At 43.6% G+C, this 24,224-nt stretch overlaps 1 protein-coding gene across 1 annotated transcript in view; it reads right to left on the reverse strand.

The window, feature by feature from the left end:
- The window catches only part of LOC126254879 (glutamate-gated chloride channel-like), a 208,177-nt gene extending 199,041 nt beyond the window's left edge, over positions 1 to 9,136 (reverse strand). Inside the window, exon 1 of the mRNA XM_049955350.1 lies at positions 9,089 to 9,136. The gene's annotated coding sequence lies outside the window, so the exon portion shown is untranslated. The remainder of the gene's footprint in view (positions 1 to 9,088) is intronic.
- Between the last annotated feature and the right edge of the window lie 15,088 nt (positions 9,137 to 24,224).

Below are 24,224 nucleotides of genomic sequence, written 5' to 3' on the forward strand. Positions count from 1 at the left end.
AGGAAACGTTTTACTACGGCTGTACAATGAGTTATGTGAAACAATGAAAAATCAGGAAAATAGATTCAGACGTCTGTGTGATTATTTTATTTATTTATTTACCACGACGGTTTCGTTTGCCCTGTCTTCGCTATCAGTAGCTCCACACGGAATGTGAAACATTCAGTCAGACATGTTTCTCATATGACTGATATTTAAAGTTGAAAAAAGGTAAGGAATTCTAAATAAGGCACACAGGGGCCTTCTTTTTATTCAGTCCTCCTACTGCTCCTTTGCACATTCGAAACGTTGCTCTCCCGTAACTGCTTAAGTAGTCCTGCAACAATACAGTACATTCTGATGACACCACACGCTCTCTATTAGGATCAAACACAGCAGCCTACACTTCTGAGCACCTTGACACCGAGACGACTACTGCACGACGCGACACAAGGTCGATTTCCATCATAAGTGGTTTAGGGTGTTGATCGAAACAAATTTCTCACTGACTTTCAGGTATCATCTGGTCTGATTAAAACAAAAATTGTTACATTATAGTCACACGGGGTGACGGCTTCCACTAACACATGAGGGGCGAGACTTCGCTCATTAACTCAGCGTGTACTGCACGGGTCACATGTTCGGAACTTTTGCCCCTTGTTAGGAAACTTCTAATGTGATCCATTCTTCCATAGTAGATTCCCAACTACGCAGAAACACTGTAATGCATGATATAAATTTCTTCATACACGAAGGGCGTGGCGTGGTGATTAACGCTAAATCTGATAAACAGATCTCCGCAAGAAGAACAAGGCAAGTGCCATAACCCGATTACCCACAAACTTCGCTCAGTGGAAGAGGAGTCAAAATGAGCGAACACGTGTCTCGGTTTATGCGTAGATACTCGACTGATTTTAAGGAAATGGTGGTCAAAGTTTCCTCCGTAGGTTATGTGTGTGTGCGTGTTGGGGTTTATGGGCGCTCAACATCGAGGTCATCAGCGCCCTCGTAGGTTATGTAGTTTTTGGCGAGTAAAGGCACTCACCGAACCAGTGGCACTGAGGCTAACGTCGGGGCTTCACTATTTTGCGTCCCGTGTTCGAAATCCGAGTATTATTTTTATTTTTGTTTTTTTTTTATCTACCCAAGTCTGTAGAAGATTAGTATACGAATATTTTCCAGTGTTTATTGAAATAATGTTGTCCTTATTCGTCTACTAATTGTATAACTGGTGAATAAATTTTTAAAAAATAGGTAAACGTGTGGGAAAATTATTTGAAATCGTTTTTCGTGAAATTCCTGCGGTGTATCTCGATTTACAATCAGCTGCAGGCATCGGTTTTGGGAAACGTGATCCGCTATACATTGTTTGCCGCGAAATTATTGGTGGCGTGTGAAATCTTCAGCAATGGTAACGATGTTTTTTTTCCCGAGTGACAATCCTGCCTTTGCGTTACGCTCATGGTGTTCACATTTTCTATCTTTGGAATGTTTCTACCATCGGTATCATCCAGCGAAATGCATAATATCTTCCTCAAGAAGAAACATAAAAATAAGATATAAGAATTAAGAAGAATGAAATATAAGAACTGAAAATTTAAAAAGGGTATAGCCACTGAAAATACCATTCGCACATGTATTATACGCATATTAAGTGTATGACAATTACTGTGAAAACTTTTTGTAATTTCACAATTAATATAACGCCTTTAAATGCCCTAACTTGATAAGGAACATTCGTGTGGTAACTTTCTATGTATGGATAGAAAACTAAAAAAATAAAAAAATAAAAAGGCCATAACCTGGTAGAACAGGGGACGTAAAACCAAACTCCACGGCACTAGCCATATGCTACAGTCAGGCTGAGTACAGTGCACGCTAAAGGCATCTACATTACATTCAAAACGTTGACGTTCGTTTTGTCCTAAACGGTGGAGAATCTAAGGATAAGCCGAAAAAAGTGCTCGCTTATTTTGGCTCCTCATCCACTGAGCGAAGTTTCTGGGAAATAGGATAATGGCACTTTCGTCAGCAAGATTTTAATGGAAATTATTTGATGTGATAAAAGAAACGGCATCGTACTGAACTTAAACATAAACTTAAATATGAATTCTTTGAGTCATGTGTTTTTGCGGCTTCTCCTTGCCGTCGTCCGTAACAATTTAATTGACAGATAATCTGAGGGTATTCATCAAAAAATAGTGCGCTGAATCTTAAAGTTACAAGTATGTGTAGGGTTGTGATGTCTTTGGGTAAACACTCTATGGGTTCACTGCAGACCGTAGATGTGGTCTGGATAATAGTGACAATGTAGCAGTCCACCATTCTCAATGGAGAGAAGTCTTCCGAAGTAAGAGTGATTTCAGGTGTGCCGCAGGGGAGTGTCGTAGGACCGTTGCTATTCACAGTATACATAAATGAGCTTGTGGATAACATCGGAAGTTCACTGAGGCTTTTTTGCGGATGATGCTGTCGAATACCAAGAGGTTGTAACAACGGAAAATTGTACTGAAATGCAGGAGGATCTGCAACGAATTGACGCATGGTGCAGGGAATGGCAATTGAATCTCAATGTAGACAAGTGGAACGTGCTGCGAATACATAGAAAGAAAGATCCTTTATCATTTAGCTACAATATAGCAGGTCAGCAACTGGAAGCAGTTAATTCCATAAATTATCTGGAAGTAGGCATTAGGAGTGATTTAAAATGGAATGATCATATAAAGTTCATCGTCGGTAAAGCAGATGCCAGACTGAGATGCATTGGAAAAATCATAAGGAAATGCAATCCGAAAACAAAGGAAGTAGGTTACAGTACACTTGTTCGCCCACTGATTGAGTATTGCTCAGCAGTGTGGGATCCGTACCGGATAGGGTTGATGGAAGAGATAGAGAAGATCCAACGGAGAGCAACGCGCTTCGTTACAGGATCATTTAATAATCGCGAAAGCATTACCTAGATGGTAGATGAACTCCAGTGGAAGACTCTGCAGGACAGACGCTCAGTACCTCGGTACGGTCTTTTGTTGAAGTTTCGAGAACATACTTTCACCGAGGAATCAAGCAGTATATTATTCCTTCCTACGTATATCTCGCGAAGAGACCATGAGGATAAAATCATAGAGGTTAGAGCCCACACAGAGGCATACCGACAATCTTTATTTCCACGAACAACACGAGACTGGAATAGAAGGGAGAACCGATAGAGATACTCAAAGTACCCTCCGCTACACACCGTCAGGTGGCTTCCGGAGTATGGATGTAGATGTGGATGTAGATGTAGTGTGCACTAGCGGCTGTAGACGGGTTACATCACCTACTTCACAAGATGTAAAGAGTACCTGAAGACTGTAATGGACCGTCTGCTATTTATCTGAGAACTGAGTGGGAGGATAAGGAAGAATGTTAAGAGTTAACGTCACGTTACAAACGAGGTCGTTAAATAAAGATCACAGTCTCAGTAGGGCATCACTGTGCAGCATATCTGCTGTGGTGTTGTTGAAACAAGCATTCCTGCATTCGGCTGTCGATTCGACTAGAATATGGCTTATATTGCGAGGTATTCGCTTGTGCAGGGAACAATTCTCGAATGTACACAGCTGGTCATTAGAACTGCAACATCAGGAAGGATACCAAATAGCGAAGTTGTGAACATTCAGTAAAGTAGGAACTTTTTATGTGATCTGGGTGAGGACAGTGTACGAAATTTGTTACACAGTACTGTTCCATCCCCTTCATTAACAATGCTTCCAACACTGTGGGCATAGCGTTGAAGTGCGCTTCGAAATAGGGCAAAGACATAGTCCAATGCACGTCAAAAATACCTTTTACGGCTTCTGTCTAAATTAACGACTATGATAACCAGAGATGATCGTATTGCTCACGCAATGGCACAGCACACAATGGTCGTACCTATGACAGTCCATGTTTCACTGTTTGTATGGATATTTGCTTTGTCGCAGACAAGCCACTCTCCTGACTCAGTGTACGTGACACTGTTGTGTGATCAATATGTCTGATCTGTGGGGCGCTAGTCACTTGGGTTCGTTGAGATCTTGCATGGCGTTGAGTATGGCGGCGCTGCAAAACCCTTCGATTCCGTATTCGCTAATAGCCGTGGGACTTCTAACTAGAGATGGGTCGAACTCGTTCATTCCAGTGAACTACTTCATTCATTTCACTCTTTGCCGTGAAGCGTTCAAATGAAGTAGTTCATTCGTGAAGTACGGAAGCCTGTCGAAGTTGCCCAGTTCGCCGCTCAGCCGCTGCTACGCTCGCTTCGCCTCGCTCGTACAATGAAGCTTCGTAATACTTCATAATTTTACCAACAGATGGCCGAACTATGCAGTAACGTACACGCAACGTTTTACGCTCTTACTGCGTCTGAGTTAACTTAAATAGAGCATGGTCGAAGGGGACAGAGGAAAGATAAACAGAGAAGCCTGTCACATATAAAGAAGGTATTACATTTAATCTTGCTCGAAATTTTCTCATGAAGCGTCCAAAAAAGTCTTTATCTGCCAAATGAAATATTATTTGTTGTATTCATGAACTGAAAAATAGGGCTACCAACGAAATGCAGTCCAATTTTATGTTCCTTGTAAAATTTAATCCAAAATAGAATGAGTATGTTTACCACTGTTACAGTCTATATACCTAAGTTAAGTAATTATTCAGAAGTTTTCCTGTAGATTTTATTTTTGTTGAGAACAATAACCCTCCAGATTCAAAACGTAAACTGTCACCTGTAGTAATTGGTACGATTTCAGGTAAAATCCCTCTTTCAGTGTTATTAACAAACCTTTTATTTTCATGTTGGCTGTGCGTGCTCACACAGCCAGCCCCTTCGTTTATATCTTTAATATTCATTTGTCTGCAAGCGCTGCCAACGGTAGGCTACCCGTAGACGCGAAGTTTAGCTGAACTGCACAAATAGTCACGAGTAATGTCAGCACTGCACGTAGCAGCTGACGCTGCCTTCCCCTCGTCCCTCACCTCCCCAACCCGTCGTAAACCTATCGTTCCCCACAAACCCCGCGCGATTCGTCGACAGGCAGCAGAGGGAGGACTGAAGTGAAGGGAGGATGAGTGACGTAGCGCCGATGTAGTGGGAGAGGGAGAGGGGAAGAGAGTGAGTGAACTAGAAAAAAGTGTGGAGTGTGCTATCTGTGAAGAGTTTGAAGTACCAGTTCATTGAAATTGAGTGATTAGTTCACACTTCACGGAAGTGAAGCGTTCATTTGAACGACTCATTCACGAGCTCTCCATCACTACTTCTAACAACGCCATCAGCAATATATAGCGATATACAGGAACACATATACAGATGGCGGCAGTGTCGCGTACACGAGGTACAAATGAGCAGTGCATTGGTGGATATGTCATTTGTACTCAAGTGATTCATGTGAAAATATTTCCGGTGTGATTATGGCCGCAAACGGAAAAAGAGACTTTGAACACGGAATAGTAGTTGCTGCTAGATGCATGGAACATTTCATCTCGGAAATCGTTTGCGAATTCAATATTTCGATATCCACTGCGTCAGAAGTGTGCCAAGAATGACGAATTTCAGGCATTACCTCTCACCACGGGTAACACAGAGACCAGCGGCCTTCACTTAACGAGTAAGAGTAGCGGTGTTTGCGTAGAGTTGTCAATGGTAACAGACAAGCAACACTGCAATAGATAACCTCAGAAATCAATATGGAACGAAATACAAACGTATCCGTTAGGAAAGTGCGGCGAAATTTTGCGTTATTGGCCTGCAGCAGCAGTCGACTGACGTGAGTGCTTTTGATCACAGCACGACATCGTCTGCATTGTAGTTAGTTAGTGTGTGAATTTCTAAGGGACCAAACTGCTGAGGTCATCCGTCCCTAATCTTACACATTACTTAAACTAACTTATGCTAAGAACAATACACTCACCCACGCCCGAGAGAGGACTCGAACTTCCGGCAGGAGGGGTCGCGTAGTCCGTGACATGGCGCCTCAGACCGCACCTGCATTGCATCTCCTGGTCTTGTGACCATAGAAATTCGATCCTACACGACCGGAAAACCGTGACTTGTTCAGATGATTCCCGATTTCAGTTGCTGAGAGGTGATGGTTGTGTTAGAGTATGGTGCAGACCCTATGAAGCCATGGACACAAGTTGTCAACAAGACACTGTGTAAGCTGGTGGTGACTTCATAATGGTGTGGGCTGCGTTTACATCGAATGGAATGGGTCCCTTGATCAAACTGAACCGATCATTGACGAAGTGGTTCTGTTCGGCTACTTGGAGAAAATTTGCAGGTATTCACAGACTTTATGTTTCCAAACCACAATGACATCATTAAGGATGTCAATACGCCATGTCACAGGGTCACAATTGTTCGCGATTTGTTTGAAGAACATTCTGGACAGTTCTAGCGAATGATTTGGCCACCCAGGTCGCCCGACATGAATCCCATCGAACATTCATGTGATATAATCGAGTAGCCAGTTCTTGCAAAAAAACCCTGCACCGGCAACGCTTTCGCTGATGTGGACGGCTGTAATGGCAGCATGGCTCAACATTTCTGCAGGGGACAACGACTTGTTGGGTCCATGCCACATAGACACGATGTTAGGAGGTATCCTATGACTTCTGTCATCTCAGTATGTACTCGAACGCGTGCTGGTAGACGTGTCCTGCTCTTAAACGAACGATACATAACACGATATTCCCACAAAGCATTCAACACTCAAATGCGATAGCTGATGAGAAACCCTCGGCGTAACTATCTCTTATTTACAGACTGTAGATGGTGTTATAACCGTCTAATTTGTGTGGTTGTGCCGAAATACCAATCATTTCATGTAGCACACTCCACGTAATGAGTTAATAGATACGGTTTTCCGTAATTCTTTCGCCAAAGAAGACGAAATAAATATTCTAGACGTCCAAACAAGAAGTACTACCAACATGAGTAACTTAGACGTAGATAACTTCCGTGTAGCACAGCTGATGCTGTCGTTTAACATACAGTACAGGGATCAGAATATGAAAAGCAATCGCAAAATGATTTTGATATTTGTATGGTGCAAATAGTGGCAATTTACCTGTGATGAAGAAACAGAAGGAGCAGAAGTGATATCTATCTTTCCCAAAGGAACTGTTATAGGCCATCTAGTGTTCCTAACCTATATTAATGATTATATTGTTGGCACATACTGTCATTTACCTACAGTACAGGCATCAGAATATCAAAAACAATGGTAAAATGATTTTGATATTCGTATGGTGCGAAAAGTGGCAATTTACCAGTGATAATGAGAAGTTTGCATTTTTCCAAACAACACTAATAGGAATGCGTTGAATTTCGGTTACGTGATTAACCGCACAGGTCTAAAGGCTGTAAATAGGACTGAATTCCTAGGATTACAATTACAGGCAACTTAAATTGAACGATGACATAAGTAATGTTGTGGGTAAGGCGGACCGAAGAGTCCATTTCATTGACAGAACACTGAGAAGCAGCAACAGACCCACTACAGAGACTGCCTATACTACGCTTGTCCTTCCTCTGCTAGAGTATTGTTGTGCGATACGGGATTCTGACGAGATAGAGTTGATGGAGGACATCGAAAGAGTTCAAAGAAGGGTAGCAGTTTTATGCTATCGCGAAATAGGGAAGCAAGTGTCACGGAGTGATACGCGAGTGGAGGTGGTAGTTATTAAAACAAAGGCGTTTCTCGTTAAGGGGAGATCTTTTCTCCAAATTTCAGTCTCCAACGTTCTCCTTCGAAAGAGAAAACAATTTTGTTGAAAACCACTTACGTAGGGAGGCATTATCAGTTTAATAAAATAAGAGAAATCAGAGCTCGCATTGGAAGATTTAAGTATTAGCTTACCGTGCGATATACGAGAGTGGAATGACAAAGAAACGGTGCTTCGATGAACCCTCTGTCAAGCACTTAAGTGTAAATTGCAAAGTACTTACGTAGATGTAGATGTAGACGACTGTTATTTGCCATGTACATACTGTTGCAATTTTAATGACGAGCACTGTAGGTGATTTATATATGATCGTTTTATAACAAAATGTTTTAATCAGGATGCGAGAGCTGCACATCGTCAATTAATGAAATTAAGAGGTGTAGTATTTCAAGAAACAGTAATTATTTCTAAGCGTATATCAAGTGACTATCGCAAGTGTGTATTCGAGCGTTATTTAATACTACACCAAACCGTATTTTCATTTATGTACGAAACTACCAGCCTCGATTGCTTTAATGAAACCAACCTTTACGTAGGTTTCAGCCCAATTAATTGAGCCTTCTTCAGAAAATATACCTGAATCTATAGTTTGTCTAAGAGGCCATGGTCTAGAAATGAAACTACAACAGCCTGAATAGGCGTAGTCACATTTTAAAAATGCGGTACATAAGTACTAAGTCAACACCAAGACTGAACTTAAGCTCTGGCGTGCCCCTCGTCTCCATGGACGCCGTGCAGTGGGCCTCGGGAGCTCACGTGAAACTAAGCAGGACTAGATAACGCGCTGCAAGTCCAAGGAGACGAGGCGCACGCCAGAGTCTTGGTGTTGACTTAGTACTTATGTACCGCATTTTTAGAATGTGACTATGCCTATTCAGGCTGTTGTAGTTTTATTTCTAGACCATGCCGTCTTAGACAAATTATAGATTCAGGTATATCTTCTGAAGAAGGCTCAAGTAATTGGGCTGAAACCTAGGTAAAGGTTGGTTTCATTACCGCAATCGAGGCTGATAGTTTCTTATATATTAGATTATCACGATTTCTGACTGTGCTGCAATGTTGAAAGTACGTATCCTCATTCTCTCTCTCTCTCCCTCTCTCTCTCTCTCCCACACACAGACACAAAACACACACTCACATACGCACACATACACAGGCGCGAGCACAAAGTTAGTGGATCTACGGAACATTCATAACGCTGAGAGACGTAAGTGTGTTCCCCGCACACCATCCGCCAATGATACGCTACTGGACAGCTGGTAGAAAGCAGTTTACATTACACCCTTAAGATTTAAGTCGTATGCCGGTGTGAACGTAGACGTGGAACGCTGAGACGCTGGGAGGGCCACGAGCCTCCAGTACGTACCGTGTACCCTGTGGGTGGTGGCGGCGGCGCGCAGCTCGCTCTGCAGGCCAGTCGGCTTCTGCGGCCGCTGCCCGCGGGGCAGCCGCGGCGCCGCGCTGACCACCGGATGCGGCCCATCATGGCGCCCGCCGACGTCCCACGCCCCGCGCCGCCGTCTGCTGTACTCCTACTCTCCTCCATACAGCTGCAATCTGCCGCCGCCATTAACCACTTTGCGCTGATATTGTCCTCCGTACGGGCTTACGATGGGCCTCACGTCGAGTCGTTGCTCTCTCGCTGCCGAGGGCCTACGTGGGGTGCTGGTGGCCACTGCCATTGAGACTGCTGCCTCCTAAGCGAGCGTCATCTTAATGCTGTTCTCATAGCCATCTGGTTGGGAAGGTTTTAAGCTTATTCCGATCTTGTGTGATCATGTACCAGTCCCTTCAGCACCTTGAGCTCCAATAAGTACTCCTTTCTTGGTCAGCCCTCTTACTGCATGTGTTTCTGTCTCTCTTTAATCTGGGTCCGTGATATTTCGGGGAAGCAGTTTCCGCCATCCCCCCAAACAGGCGCTGAGCTAGAGTTCGCTTTTGTAGGAGATCATACTTCAGATCGCATCAACTGGTGGCAGGTTGACCAGAATGCGTAGGTTCAGCCGCCTAACAGCAACTGCTTACACTCTTGTTACACCTACGCAATTGATGCTCCCCTCAGCTCAAAAATACACTCAGGTGATGGAAGTCATGAGACACATCCTAATATCATGTCGGATCTCATTTTAACCAGGTGTAACTCTGCAACTGCATTTTTAAAATGTGACTACGCCTATTCAGGCTGTTGTTGTTTCATTTCTAGACCATGCCCTCTTAGACAAATTATAGATTCAGGTATATTTTCTGAAGAAGGCTCAATTAATTGGGCTGAGACCAAGGTAAAGTTTGGTATCATTATCGCAATCGAGGCTGGTAGTTTCTTATATACATGAGAATACTGTTTGGTGTAGTATTAAATAACGCTCGAATCCACACTTCCGATTGCCACTTGATATTGTAAGTAGGCTGTTTATGTTTTCTTATTGGCAACGTTACGTAGCGCTCTGTATGAAAATCACTGGCTGTGCTGTGTGCAGTCTGTGGCTTGCATTGTTGTCTGCCATTGTAGTGTTGGGCAGCGGCAGCTGGATGTGAACAGCGCGTAGCGTTGCGCAGTTGGAGGTGAGCCGCCAGCAGTGGTGGATGTGGGGAGAGAGATGGCGGAGTTTGGAAATTTGTAAGACTGGATGTCATGATCTGCTATGTATATTATGGTTTTTCAACACTATTAAGGTAAATACATTGTTTGTTCTCTACTAAAATCTTTCATTTTCTAACTATGCCTATCAGTAGTTAGTGCCTTCCGTAGTTTGAATCTTTTATTTAGCTGGCAGTAGTGGCGCTCGCTGTTTTGCAGTAGTTCGAGTAACGAAGATTTTTGGTGAGGTAAGTGATTTGTGAAAGGTATAGGTTAATGTTAGCCAGGGCCATTCTTTTGTAGGGATTTTTGAAAGTCAGATTGCGTTGCGCTAAAAATATTGTGTGTCAGGTTAAGCACAGTCTTATGTATAATTGTTTAAAGGGGACGTTTCAATATACGCTTAGAAATAATGACTGTTTCTTGAAGTACTACACCTCTTAATTTCATTAATTGACGATGTGCAGCTCTCGCATCCTGATTAAAACATTATGTTATAAAACGATCGTACATGAGTCACCCACAGTGCTAGCCATTAAAATTGCAACACTATGTACATGGCACGTAACAGTCGTCTACATCCACATCTACGTAAGCATTGTGCAATTTACACTTCAATGTTTGACAGAGAGTTCATCGAAGCACAGTTTCTTTGTCGCGCCACCCTCTAATATCAAATGGTTCAAATGGCTCTGAGCACTATGGGACTAACTTCTGAGGTCATCAGTCCCCTAGAACTTAGAACTACTTAAACCTAACAAACCTAAGGACATCACATACATCCATGCCCGAGGCAGGATTCGAACCTGCGACCGTAGCAGTCGCGCGGTTCCAGACTGTAGCGCATAGAACCGCTCGGCCACTCAGGCCGGCTCTCTAATATCGCACAGGTATGCTAAGACTTAAATCTTCCCGTGCGAGCTCTGGTTTCTCTTATTTTATTAAACTGATAATGTCTCTCTATGTAAGTGGTTGTCAACAAAATATTTTTCTCATTCGAAGGAGAACGTTGGAGAATGAAATGTCGGTAAAAGATCTCGCATCAACGAAACGCCCTTGTTTTAATAACTGCCATCTCCACTCGCGTATGACTCTGTGACACTTACTTCCCTATTTCGCGATAACATAAAACTTCTGACCTTCTTTGAACATTGTGGCATGGATTCAACAAGCCATTGGAAGTCCCCTGCTGAAGTTTCAATCCGTGTTACCTCTGTAGCCATCCATAACTGCGAGAGGGTTGCCGATGCACGAACTGACCTCTAGATTATGCCATATACATATTCCATAGGATTAATGTTTGGCGATCTGGATCGCCAAATCATTCACTAAAATCGTCCAGAATGTTCTTGAAAGAATTGTGGCCTGGTGACATGGCGCATATCATCCATAAAAATTCCATCGTTATTTGGGAACGTGAAGTCAGTTGGACCAGAGGATTCAGTCCATTCCATGTAAACACAGCCTACACCATTATGGAACCACCACCAGCTTGCACAGTACCTTATTGGCGACTTGGTTCTACAGTTTCGTGGGGGTTGCGCTACACTCGAATCCGACCATCAGCTCTTACGAGCTGAAACCGGGAGTCATCTGACCAGGCTACGTTTTTCCAGTCGTGTAGCATCCAACCGCTATGGTCACGATTCCCAGGAGAGGCGCTGCAGGTGGTATCGTGCTGTTAACAAACGCTCTCGCTTCGGTCTTCTGCCGCCTTAGCCCATTAACGCCAAAATTTCACCAAACTGTCGCAACAGATACGTTCGTCGTACGTCCAATATTGATTTCTGCTGTTGTTTCACGCAGATTTGCTTGTCTATTAGCAGTGACAACTCGACGCAAACGCCGCTGCTCTCGGTAGTTAAGCGAAAGCCGTCGGCCACTGCGTAATCTGGTGATGCATGAAATTTGTTGTTCTTGGCACACTCTTGAATCTGTGGATCTCGCGGTATTGAATTCCCTATCGATTTCCGAAATGGAATATCCCATGCATCTGGCTTCAGCTACCATTCCGTGTGCGAAGTGTTAATTCACGACTTGTGGCCACAATCACGTCGGACACCTTTTCAGACGAATCACCTGAGCACAAACGGCAGCTGTGTCGATGCACCTTGTGTAAGCGATACTACCACCGTCTGTATATTGCATACGGCTATGTCACTACTTTTGCCACCTCAGTGTAAACTTCCAAGCCGGCCGAAGTGGCCGTGCGGTTAAAGGCGCTGCAGTCTGGAACCGCAAGACCGCTACGGTCGCAGGTTCGAATCCTGCCTCGGGCATGGATGTTTGTGATGGAAATGGAAATGTCGTGTGGCTAGGGTCTCCCGTCGGGTAGACCGTTCGCCTGGTGCAGGTCTTTCGATTTGACGCCACTTCGGCGACCTGCGCGTCGATGGGGATGAAATGATGATGATCAGGACAACACAACACCCAGTCCCTGGGTGGAGAAAATTTCCGACCCAGCCGGGAATCGAACCCGGGCCCTTAGGATTGACAGTCTGTCACGCTGACCACTCAGCTACCGGGGCGGACGATGTTTGTGATGACCTTAGGTTAGTTAGGTTTAAGTAGTTCTAAGTTCTAGGGGACTAATGACCTCAGGTGTTAAGTCCCATAGTGCTCAGAGCCATTTGAACCATTTTGTAAACTTCCATGACCACGTCTTTTAACGTGCCACAGACGTTAAGATTTTTATAATCAGTGTAATACAGGGTGATTCAAAAAGAATACCACAACTTTAGGAATTTAAAACTCTGCAACGACAAAAGGCAGAGCTAAGCACTATCTGTCGGCGAATTAAGGGAGCTATAAAGTTTCATTTAGTTGTACATTTGTTCGCTTGAGGCGCTGTTGACTAGGCTCAAATGGAAACAGATGAATCTTTCGTTTCAAAGATTGTGTTTAGTGATGAAGCAACTTTCCACACTAACGGGAAAGTCAACCGTCACAATGTCTGTATATGGGGCACTGAGAATCCGCGGGAAACAACTCAGTATGAACGTGACTCGCCTAAGGTGAACGTTTTCTGTGCCATTTCAGCCAACAAAGTTTTTGGTCCCTTTTTCTTCGAAGGTGCTACTGTAACTGGACTACAGTATCTGAAGATGTTAGAGAATTGGCTGTTCCCTCAGCTCGAACAAGAAGCACAACAATTCATATTTCAGCAGGATGGAGCGCCACCACATTGGCACTTATCTGTCCGTAACTACCTGAACGTCAACTACCCGAGGCGATGGATCGGCCGCCAGGCAGCCCGTGACAGAGCACTTCATCACTGGCCTCCAAGAAGCCCTGATCTAACCCCCTGCGATTTTTTCTTATGGGGGTATGTTAAGGATATGGTGTTTCGGCCACCTCTCCCAGCCACCATTGATGATTTGAAACGAGAAATAACCGCAGCTATCCAAACTGTTACGCCTGATATGCTACAGAGAGTGTGGAACGAGTTGGAGTATCGGGTTGATATTGCTCGAGTGTCTGGAGGGGGCCATATTGAACATCTATGAACTTGTTTTTGAGTGAAAAAAAACCTTTTTAAATACTCTTTGTAATGATGTATAACAGAAGGTTATATTATGTTTCTTTAATGAAATACACATTTTTAAAGTTGTGGTATTCTTTTTGAATCACCCTGTATATTTCGGTTGGGAAAGCGGTGAGCTGACCACATGCCCCTCCATATCCGCATCCAGTGACGCCTGTGATCTGAGGATGACACGGCGGCCGGTCAGTACCTTTGGGCCTTCATGGCCTGTGCGGGAGGAGAGAGAGAGAGAGAGAGAGAGAGAGAGAGAGAGAGTGTAATATATGAAAATTAAAGTGTCTATTCGTGACGGTGCTTCCAGAATTGCCCTTCTGTGTTTGGTGCCACCTTCGTTTACCCTTTGTGCTCCATAGCAGTCGTGTGGTGGTGGCTGTCGGGTTGTGGAAATATGAGTGGTCGAAGAGAAAACCTCGGTTCACTAGTACGTTAAGTTCCCCCGTCATAGTCTACTGTCATCATTGGACGCTTCAGTCATCCACCAGCCAATTGGAAACATTACAGTTTTGTAAGTTGTGGGCGTGAAAAAATGCCCTGTGACACATTACGAAAGACTTTCTTTGAGAAACTATCTAGAACATTTCGGAATACCACTCATGATGGAAATATGTATATTCGATCTAATGGCAACAATTAAACGGTTCTAGGCGCTACAGTCTGGAACCGCGCGACCGCTAAGGTCGCAGGTTCGAACCCTGCCTCGGGCATGGATGTGTGTCATGTCCTTAGGTTAGTTAGGTTTAAGTAGTTCTAAGTTCTAGGGGACTGATGACCTCAGAAGTTAATCCCATAGTGCTCAGAGCCATTTGATTTGTACAATTAAACCTGACCCCTTTGAGGATGTTCACACCGAAACTGGTATCAGTGCCCATGAAACAGTTGTAGCAACAATAATAATCAAATTGTGACAGAAATTATATTCAATAATAACCAAAGTACAAATAAAACAAACAGATAGATTTATTTGTTAAGCAAAGGCGATAAATAGACAATAGTTTTGTACCTCAATAAGGAAGTACACTACTGTAAAAAAAATGCTACTCCCTCAAGGACGGTGTTCATTGGCACGAGGGTATAGTATGTGACCACTGAGGTGTGCAGTGTTAGTGATTTGTTTGTAACTGTCATCGACGATCACATGCCGCTCAAATTTTCAAATGCGTGTGAATTCATAAGAGACAAATCTGCTGAGATCATCGGTCCCTAGACTTACACACTACTTAAACTAACTTTTGCTAAGAACAACACACACACCCATGCCCGAGGGAGGACTCGAACCTCCGGCGGGAGGGGCCGCGCAGTCCGTGACATGACGCCCTAAACCGCGTGGCCACTCCGCGCGGCCATGCTGCTCAGGTGCCTTGTCCGTGCACCTTCTGTTTTGACTGCGCTGAATTTAGAGGTGAAAACTGTTTGCAACATTCATTCTATGGGATAATTATGTCCCAGCGACGAATACCTACTCCTGTTGAACAGTGTCGTCCATTTGAACGGGGTAGCATTGTGGGCTTGCGGGAAGCTGCACGGACGTGTCAACGGATTGCAACATATGTTGGGCACAATGCATCGTTGCTGTATCGATGCTTTCAACAGTGGTCTGTGGAACATTTCTACAATTATAGACCAAGTTCTGGACATGCACGTAGTACAAACGCACATAAACATCGGAGCATTTTGCCAGCAGCGGTGGCAAAAATCCAGAGACGAAATCCGGGCACATTTTGCACCTGCTGTGTTCTCGGAAATAATTGGGAACCGTCTGCTTGCAGCAGGATTAAGATCATGTCTCTCTGGCCAGGCTACCCTGACACAACGACACAGCTAGGCATGGCTACTCTGGTATCATGAAATGGTTGTTGAGAGTGGAATGGTTCCCTGTTGCCTTCAATGATGGGTGTAGGTTCTGTCTCTATGCAAGTGCTGGACATGCACAAATACGGCATAGACGTAGTGAGCTGTCTACTCCAGATTGCACTGGCCCGTAGGTTCCATCCGAGGCTTCATGGTATGGGGACCATGAATTACAACTTGTGGTCACATCTGGTGTTTCTGCAGAGCAAAGAAATCCATACCCGCTACATTGCACAGGCTGTTACCCCTGTCTGCTGCCACTTCTTCTACAGGCAGGTGATGCGCTGTTTCATCAGGACAATGAACGTCCACATACGGCACGTGCGACGCAGCGTGCTCTTTGTGGTGTACAACCATTGGCTTGACCAGCAAGATCACCAGATCATTCGCCAGTTGAACACAATGGGACATGATGAAACGGTAACGTACTCGTTCTCGAGGACCTGCAAGAACCACCGCCGAATTGCGACGCAGGCTATCGCAGGATGCCATTCAGCAGCTTTACTTTCGTTTGCATGCTTTGACGCCAGAGGGGGCGTACTGTGTGTCGATGCAACTGTTTGGGCACCGTTTACTGCGACATGAGTGTTTCATTCAGTTTAAATTTGTTATCACATACTCCTACAATAGTGAATTACCTATCCCCACAGTAGTCAATAAAAAGACCGTGGGACCATGTCTTTTCGGGTGTTGCACTTTTTCTGGCATTTTATAAACGTTTATCTCTGGAGAGGAGTATGCACAAGAGCTATAGCTCAGGTTTAAAAGAGAAGTTGTTCGTGCACTTGATAGATTTTACGTCGTAAAACAGTTTATGATGGGAGGGACCTTACATGGTGTACAGACACTCTAAGGAAACTTCAAAAGAAACAGGGACTATAGAATAATAGGTGAAAAACAAAGGACTATATATAGAGAGATGTCGAATGAAGCGCGTTTGATTGTCAAGAGTGCAATACCTAAGGCATTCAAGCAGCAGAATATTATTAAAAGATTTCTCCCAAAACTCAAAGAAATTCTGGTCATTTGGAAAGGCTGTTAGGGGTACCAAAGTCAGTGTCTAAAACACATGGAGGAAAGAGAAAGTGGAATTGAGGTTAGAGAAGCGAAATCAGAGATTGTGAACTCCGTTTCAAACGTTCCTTATCAAAGGGAAGTCCAGTTGTATTGCCCTGGTAAAATTCTTTCACCCGTCCAAATATGAGTGCTACAGATATTACTTACGTTGGACAAAGCTCTAGCATCCTTTACAACCCCTGTCAAATTCTATACCGACTTCACGGTTCTTTCAACCATAATCTACCATTGATTCCTCGAACAAAAAAGATGCTCAGTAGTTGGAAGAAAACACAGGTCGCTTAAGGGTATGAGAAGTGACCCACAAAAGTACAGTCCAATATCCTCGACGTCCATTTGTTGTGGAATCGTAGAACATGTTTTGAGCGGTCAGCACTTCGTTGACTGGAGGGAAAGTGTTACGGAGATGCTTAAGTAGTTGAACAGGCGGATGCTTGAAGATAGACGTAAACTATCCAGGGAAAAACTACTTACACAGTTCCAAGAAACTGCTCTATGTGATGAATCTAGAGATACGAGTGTAATGCAATCCCCTATGTATCACTCGCTTAGAAGATCGCTGTGCAGAACATAAACGGTATACAAAAAATCTACAACTGGAGAAATCCTTGGTTTCTGAGCACAGCCTCACAAAAAACATGAAATACCGTTTGACAAAATAAAAGTTTTGTCCTGGGCCCCTACGTAATGGCATTCCGTAACTAAAGAGCCTTCAGAAAATAAAAATGTATGAGAAGATCTCCAATAGTGACAGCGGATATAATCCTAGTGGTGCTTGGAAGCGATACCTCAATGCAGAGAAGAGTCAGAGATATTCATCCCAACGTTTACGTTACGGCGGGAGCAGTGGCACCACCAGTGCAGACGTTGACACGATCTGCGACAGTATTACGTAATTACCGACCAATCAGAAGCCGTCTATGGGCTTGTACTATCAAAAATGCGGATAAAGTACCTTCTGCACCATCCAAAATTTTCACCATTTAATATCCGTCAATAACTTGCACTGTATTGCTAATTCTGATTCTGCAAGCTTTACTACAGAAAATATATTTAATATGCAGTGGATGTAACAGTGTGTTTACTTCTGCCTGTATATAACTTATTTCAATTATAATGAGAATATTGTAAATTGCTGGGTAGACCCTAATAGTCAAGGGAACTTTATTTAAACGTATCGATAGCAAAGACGAAATGGCAGTAACTGTGTTGTTGTTTATCTTTGGTACGAAGAGCTCCTGTCGCGCTGCGAATAGAGAGGAAGCAGAGCAGCTGAGTCATAAAAGAATGCGGAAATTTGTTGGGCGCTCCCACAGGCACGGTGTGTAGCTATGATCGCGCCAGGGTAGGCGCACCTACTTCGTTAACTTGCGAGTATCGAGAACACGGTAGGAGCCGACAGACAGGGAAAGCTGCAGTACTAACTGTTGCCTGCCCCATAATTATCAGTGGCTCTGGAGACGACTCGTGGTTCTCAACCAGCAGCAGCAACAGCAGAAGCTCAGGATTGTCGTCGGCTACGTTCTTCGTTGTCCACACAGCTATAACATTGTAAGACTGTTAACTGACAGAGTATGAATAATATTGTACAAGCATTACTCAGTGACATTTCTTTCACAAACTTTAATAATTTTCTTGAATAATAACCTGCAATACTTAAAACTTGTAGCGCACCTGTGTTGTCATTGTCCTCAGACATTATTACCAAGTAGGGTCCCTTTTCCTTTCCTTGCAATCACTGAGTGTCGTAAAAATGTGGAAATTGATTAATTATTTACTGCCAGTTTTGTTTGTTTGCTTATGGCCAGTTTCAGTCTAAATTTTGCTGCCTCAGTAACTGTTCATTCTTGTTTTGTGTAACAGAGACTCAACAGATTTGCAATTTTGAGTATTAACGTAAGAGTTCACTGGTAAAACTAATAACTAAAGATGCAGCACAAATTAAGATAGCACAATTTCATTTATTCTATATTTAGCTTAGCGAGCGACTTCTGCTGGCTTGGTACAGTACGTATCTCATTGTTCTTCTGTTAAAAGCAAATCAATTATTCATTCGCTTAAAGTAATTTCGGTCCAGCCTTTCAGCAATTAAAAGTAATTTGCTTGCCTTTTTCCAAATTTTGCATTACGTTATGCTCACATTAGGGAAAGTAATTTTACTAGGTAACAAACTTTGTTACAGTCAATCATTTGTTTAACCAGCAACTTTATTTAATTTTACTTTCAAAATTTAGTATTTCAGATTAAGTAACTGCAAACTCAGTGCTTTCTGATTTATTTATTTTCTCGTGAATTATTGTGTTGTGGAAAAGCGTGACAAACTCCTGTTGCCACGCCAGTGATTATTTACTTAATTTTCTTTGTCATTACCTTTCTCAGGATTCTGTTATTCATTGCTCTAGAGGGCTGACGACCGTTTAATTATCCTTATTTTGCTAATCAGTATTTTTTGTGTTAAATATTACGTGGTACCCTTTTTCCCCCTGTGTGGTTCGTGATCGATTGAACTAAATTCCACCCATTTCAGAATGATTATCAGTATGTAGATTAGGTTTAGAATAGTTTCTTCATTGAGAAGGGTCTGTTGCACACTTTCCTCCTACTAACCGGTAATAGTTTCCTTCGGTGACGATATCCTCACTCATTGTAAAATTTCAGGAGGCATACGTTATCACTGTCGATTATATCGCACTCCAATACGGCTATCAGGAAGGGGAACGTTACAGGCTATATAAGGCCACCTCAGCAGGAGATTTGACAGTCAGTTGCTCCTAACGAAGACGGTGGAGATAATCGTCAAAAGCAGAGGTTTTACACTGTACTGACGCGAGAAGCAGGCAGAGAATGTTTTATACGACAGTGCCATTGTGAAAGACTTCGTTCTCACCAGGTAAAAGCAATTACAGCGCGCACAGGGGCGTTTAAACGACAATTCATCCCGCACTGCATACTTGAATGAAACGAGGAGAAACCGTAATAAATGATACAATGGGAAGTACTCTCTGCGATGCACTTCGCAGTGGCTTACTGAGTATGGATGCAGATGTGGATGTAGACAGAGGTATAACATATTTTTCAACGGAAAAATTCTAGAAAGTTCTATAGCCCGCATCTCGTGGTCGTGCGGTAGCGTTCTCCCTTCCCACGCCCGGGTTCCCGGGTTCGATTCCCGGCGGGGTCAGGGATTTTCTCTGCCTCGTGATGGCTGGGTGTTCTGTGCTGTCCTTAGGTTAGTTAGGTTTAAGTAGTTCTAAGTTCTAGGGGACTGATGACCATAGCTGTTAAGTCCCATAGTGCTCAGAGCCATTTTTGAAAGTTCTACAACAATCTCGATCTTTTACGATTATCCTCGAACGTTATGCAGTGTTTCCAAGTGTAGTACATCTCGTATGTTCTAGAATAAAACTTGAAAATATACCGCTTTGATCCACACTCCAGCAAAATTGTCTTCACCGATGAGTTGTGCAACATCGTAAAGACAGAGAAACAACTTGTCGATAAAGTTGGTTAGCAGTTTGCCGGCCGCGGTGGTTTCGCGGTTCTAGGCGCTCAGTCCGGAACCGCGCGACTGCTACGGTCGCAGGTTCGAATCCTGCCTCGGGCATGGATGTGTGTGATGTCCTTAGATTAGTTAGGCTTAAGTAGTTCTAAGTTCTAGGGGACTGATGACCACAGATGTTAAGTCCCATAGTGCTCCGAGCCATTTGAGCCATTTGGTTAGCACTTTGAGAGATACTATGTAAACACTGAACGGTTGTGTAAGCGAACAGTTTTTACAGCAGAAAATGTTTTAGTTCAATAAATAGATACGCGAATACAGAATAAGACAGCAGTAGAAGAAGAAATACTTAAATTTGGCCGCGCCGGAGTGGCCGCGCGGTTTAAGGAGCAATGTCATAGATTGCGCGGCCCCTCCCGCCGGAGGTTTGAGTCCTACCTCGGGCATGGGTGTGTGTGTTGTTCTTAGCAGAAGTTAGTTTAAGTAGTGTTTAATGTTTAAGTCTAGGGGCCGATAACCTCAGCAGTTTGGTCCCTTAGGAATTCACATACATTATTATTATTACTTAAATTTGTTGATACGGTGCTGAACCAAGACGATGTCGTAAAGTTCTCAGCAGAAGTCGTAAATTTTCTTAATGTTGCCGGTACATCCTCGCAAAAAGATCTTCTAAGCAACGTCATGAAAGCGAAGATATTGACCAGAAAAGAAAAAGGCAAGTCAAAATTCAAACCACGAATTTCACTTATTTCCACTAACTTACCATACAGCTTTAAAAGGCTCAAATTTAGTACAGTGTGAGCAAATATTGAAACATTGCGGAATGAATTTAAGGAAACTGTGTTTTTTTTTCGCACGGACTACAATGTGTAACGTTTTCACGTATAGAACAGCCACAGAATTTTTACTCATCTTTGCACCTGAAAGCAAAACACGAAATGCAGTTTATAACAAAATACACTGAACAACGTGGATGTTATACAAATAGGCGGTTAATTGCATCTTTTTCTCCAATTCAGAAAACAAATGACTAAGCGAAGCGGTTGTTTCCGGGTAATAACAGTATTATGAAAAATGTTTTAATATGTTGATAAACTTAAAATTTGTGTTCTGCCTTACGGCAGGTCTTGTCATGAGGGAAGCCTCGTCAGAGAGGTCGACAGTATGAACGTCTAGGGAAGTGATTCCAGTGGTGGTTTCCTGTTGCCTTCCACTGATGATGAAATGATAATGAGGATAACACAGCACCCAGCTCCAGAGCGCAGAAAATCTCCGTCCCAGCCGGGAATCGAACCCGGGGCCATTGGCGTGACATACCGCCGATAATAATAATAATTTGTTTACATTAATATTTACAACGCAACTTTCACGTAAGTTTCAAGAAATTTCAGGCCAGAAAAATACGTCATTTGAAAGGTATTCGTTCGAAAATTTAAGATCTATGTATGTCATGCAGTTGATTCAACAACAACGTGGACGAGTCATATTAATGTGACTTGACCGCCTATGAGCCGTCTATGACCCTGCCTACGACCCGCCTTGACCCCCGCCTATGTTCGACGTCAGCGTTAACCACGGCAGGTGGCAGCACTAGTGGCGCAGACGGTGCATAAAGAGTGTCTGCGGCACGCGGAAAACAGTGCGGTCATAGTCGTAGTGTGGAAATGGAGCGATTTATCTAACATCCAAAAGGGCATGATCATTGGCTTTCGGGCCAAGCGTGAAAGCATATCCGAAACGGGTAAGTCAGTAAACTTTTCTGGTGCCTCTGTGGTTAAAGGTTACCGAGCATGGCAAAATGGCGCCATCCAGTACCGGCGGCAAGGTAACCGTGCTACACTACACACTGTAGATGACAAGGGCGAACGACGACTGCGGGGATGTGTACGGGCGAACAGATGCGCAAGCGCTGAGCAGCTTACCGCGTAGAGGAACCAATGGGCTATCAGCAGCATCTCTTCAGCAGCCGTTCAGCGAACGTTGCTGCGTATGAGCTTCCGCAGCAGTAGCCTGATTCACGCATATATGCTGACTGCTGCTCGTAGGCGACGAAGGCTGGAATTTGCACGTCAGTACAGCAAATGTATGTACACTCTTTGACAACAAACTTGACCGGCGGCCGGCCGCTTCAGAGGCTAAGTCCGCGCCGATCGCGACATGGGACAAAAAAACTGGCCAACTCGCTAATTCTCTAAGTCCGGTTATCTGCACAATCTGGCAACACTGTAGACTGCGGCACTTCCTGGAGGAAAACTTGTCCCATGATAGAGAAACTCTAGGCTGATTACGCCTGTGGTCTAGCGGTAGCGTGCGTTGTTTCTGTTCATAATGGCAGTGGATCGAGAGCAGCTGGCATAAAATATTTTTATAGCCTCTTCTGTCTGAATGCTGAAGACGTGAATGTAATGGTAGCGCAGATTCAATCCATTTCGCTTTGTGACACACCGATTTCAAAATTTTATCCAGTAACGATTTTGCGGCAGATTTCCTGCAGACTGTCCTCCTCTGGACGCCGTATGCGGCAAAGCTCCGGGATCCATTTGCTGGCTACTGGCAGCGGCCGTGGCGACAGCAGCGGCGCTGCACTCCCCCGTTCTTTATCGAAAGCGCCTGCTACCGCTCATCGCTTTTGATGATTTAAAACGCTTTATTATTAAATGTTGCTCCACATAAAATTTCTACAATTTCCATTCACGCTCAAAAGCAACGGAGACAGACGCCCTGATTAGTATGGTTCAAATGGCTCTGAGCACTATGGGACTCAACTGCTGTGGTCATTAGTCCCCTAGAACTTAGAACTAGTTAAACCTAACTAACCTAAGGACATCACAAACATCCATGCCCTAGGCAGGATTCGAACCTGCGACCGTAGCGGTCTTGCGGTTCCAGACTGCAGCGCCTTTAACCGCACGGCCACTTCGGCCGGCCCTGATTAGTAGGCGGGTATTATATTACATTAATCGGCAAGAGCTGAGTATGGCCCGAAATTAATTTTATAGACTGGGACGAAATTAAACCACCTCACTACATTCGATGAATTTATAAATGCTTCATACCTCGTTTCTTTTCCTTTCAAACTCAATTATTTGTGCAACTTTTGGTCAATGTTTGGATGTTTTCGTCAAGCCAGAGTGAGCGTCTGTGGTGTAAAGTGTATTACAGTTCTTGTTTCATTCCTTATGGTAAGTCTATGCGATAAACTGTGTGAATACCTTGCAATGCATGCTCTGTAGCAGTGCAGGAACACTGCACATTTGGAGTTCCATGTATGGGTTCATGAAGTATTTATTGTTGATCGGAAGTGATAGTTAAGGTCATCAGATTTAAACCAGAAAAATTTGTCGTTTTGAAGGTTTCAGAGAACGGAAAGGAATTGCTAACGCCAGTGTTAGAAAACGTCTACAGTTAAAAGCTATTGCAAAAATTTAGAAGAAGGGAACTATATTAATGAACATGTGCACTTCATAAACAACCTTCTGACATGTTAGACCTATATGACGAACAAAGCTCAAATTTATATCTTTGACAGTCGGTTTGAATCTTTTCAGGGTCTATTTTACAGTGAAGCACCTTGGAATTTGCAAAGCAGAAATCCATGATATTAACTTAATTTACTAAGTCGAAATCGGACGAAGATTGATGTTTAAAAGGCATTCTTCAGATTTCGCACAAGAAATTTTTACTAGCAGTTTGCAACTCCATTAATTAAAATGGAAAATAAAAGGTTGTAGTCAGCGGCTTCTACCGTGATTCGAACTGCTATGTCTTATAGTACAAGCACTGCAACGCACAAGGGAACCTTTGAGCTAACGACACACTGGCGGCCAGAGGCGGAATATAGTCACTGCGATGTTGCCTGAGCCTCAAAACGCAACCTTAAACACACGAACAGAGGAGGTGGAGATTACTGTTTTAACGTCCCGTCGACAACGATGTCATTAGAGACGGAGCACAAG

Source organism: Schistocerca nitens, chromosome 1 (genome assembly GCF_023898315.1).
Source record: "Schistocerca nitens isolate TAMUIC-IGC-003100 chromosome 1, iqSchNite1.1, whole genome shotgun sequence".
NCBI classification, from domain to species: Eukaryota; Metazoa; Arthropoda; class Insecta; order Orthoptera; family Acrididae; genus Schistocerca; species Schistocerca nitens.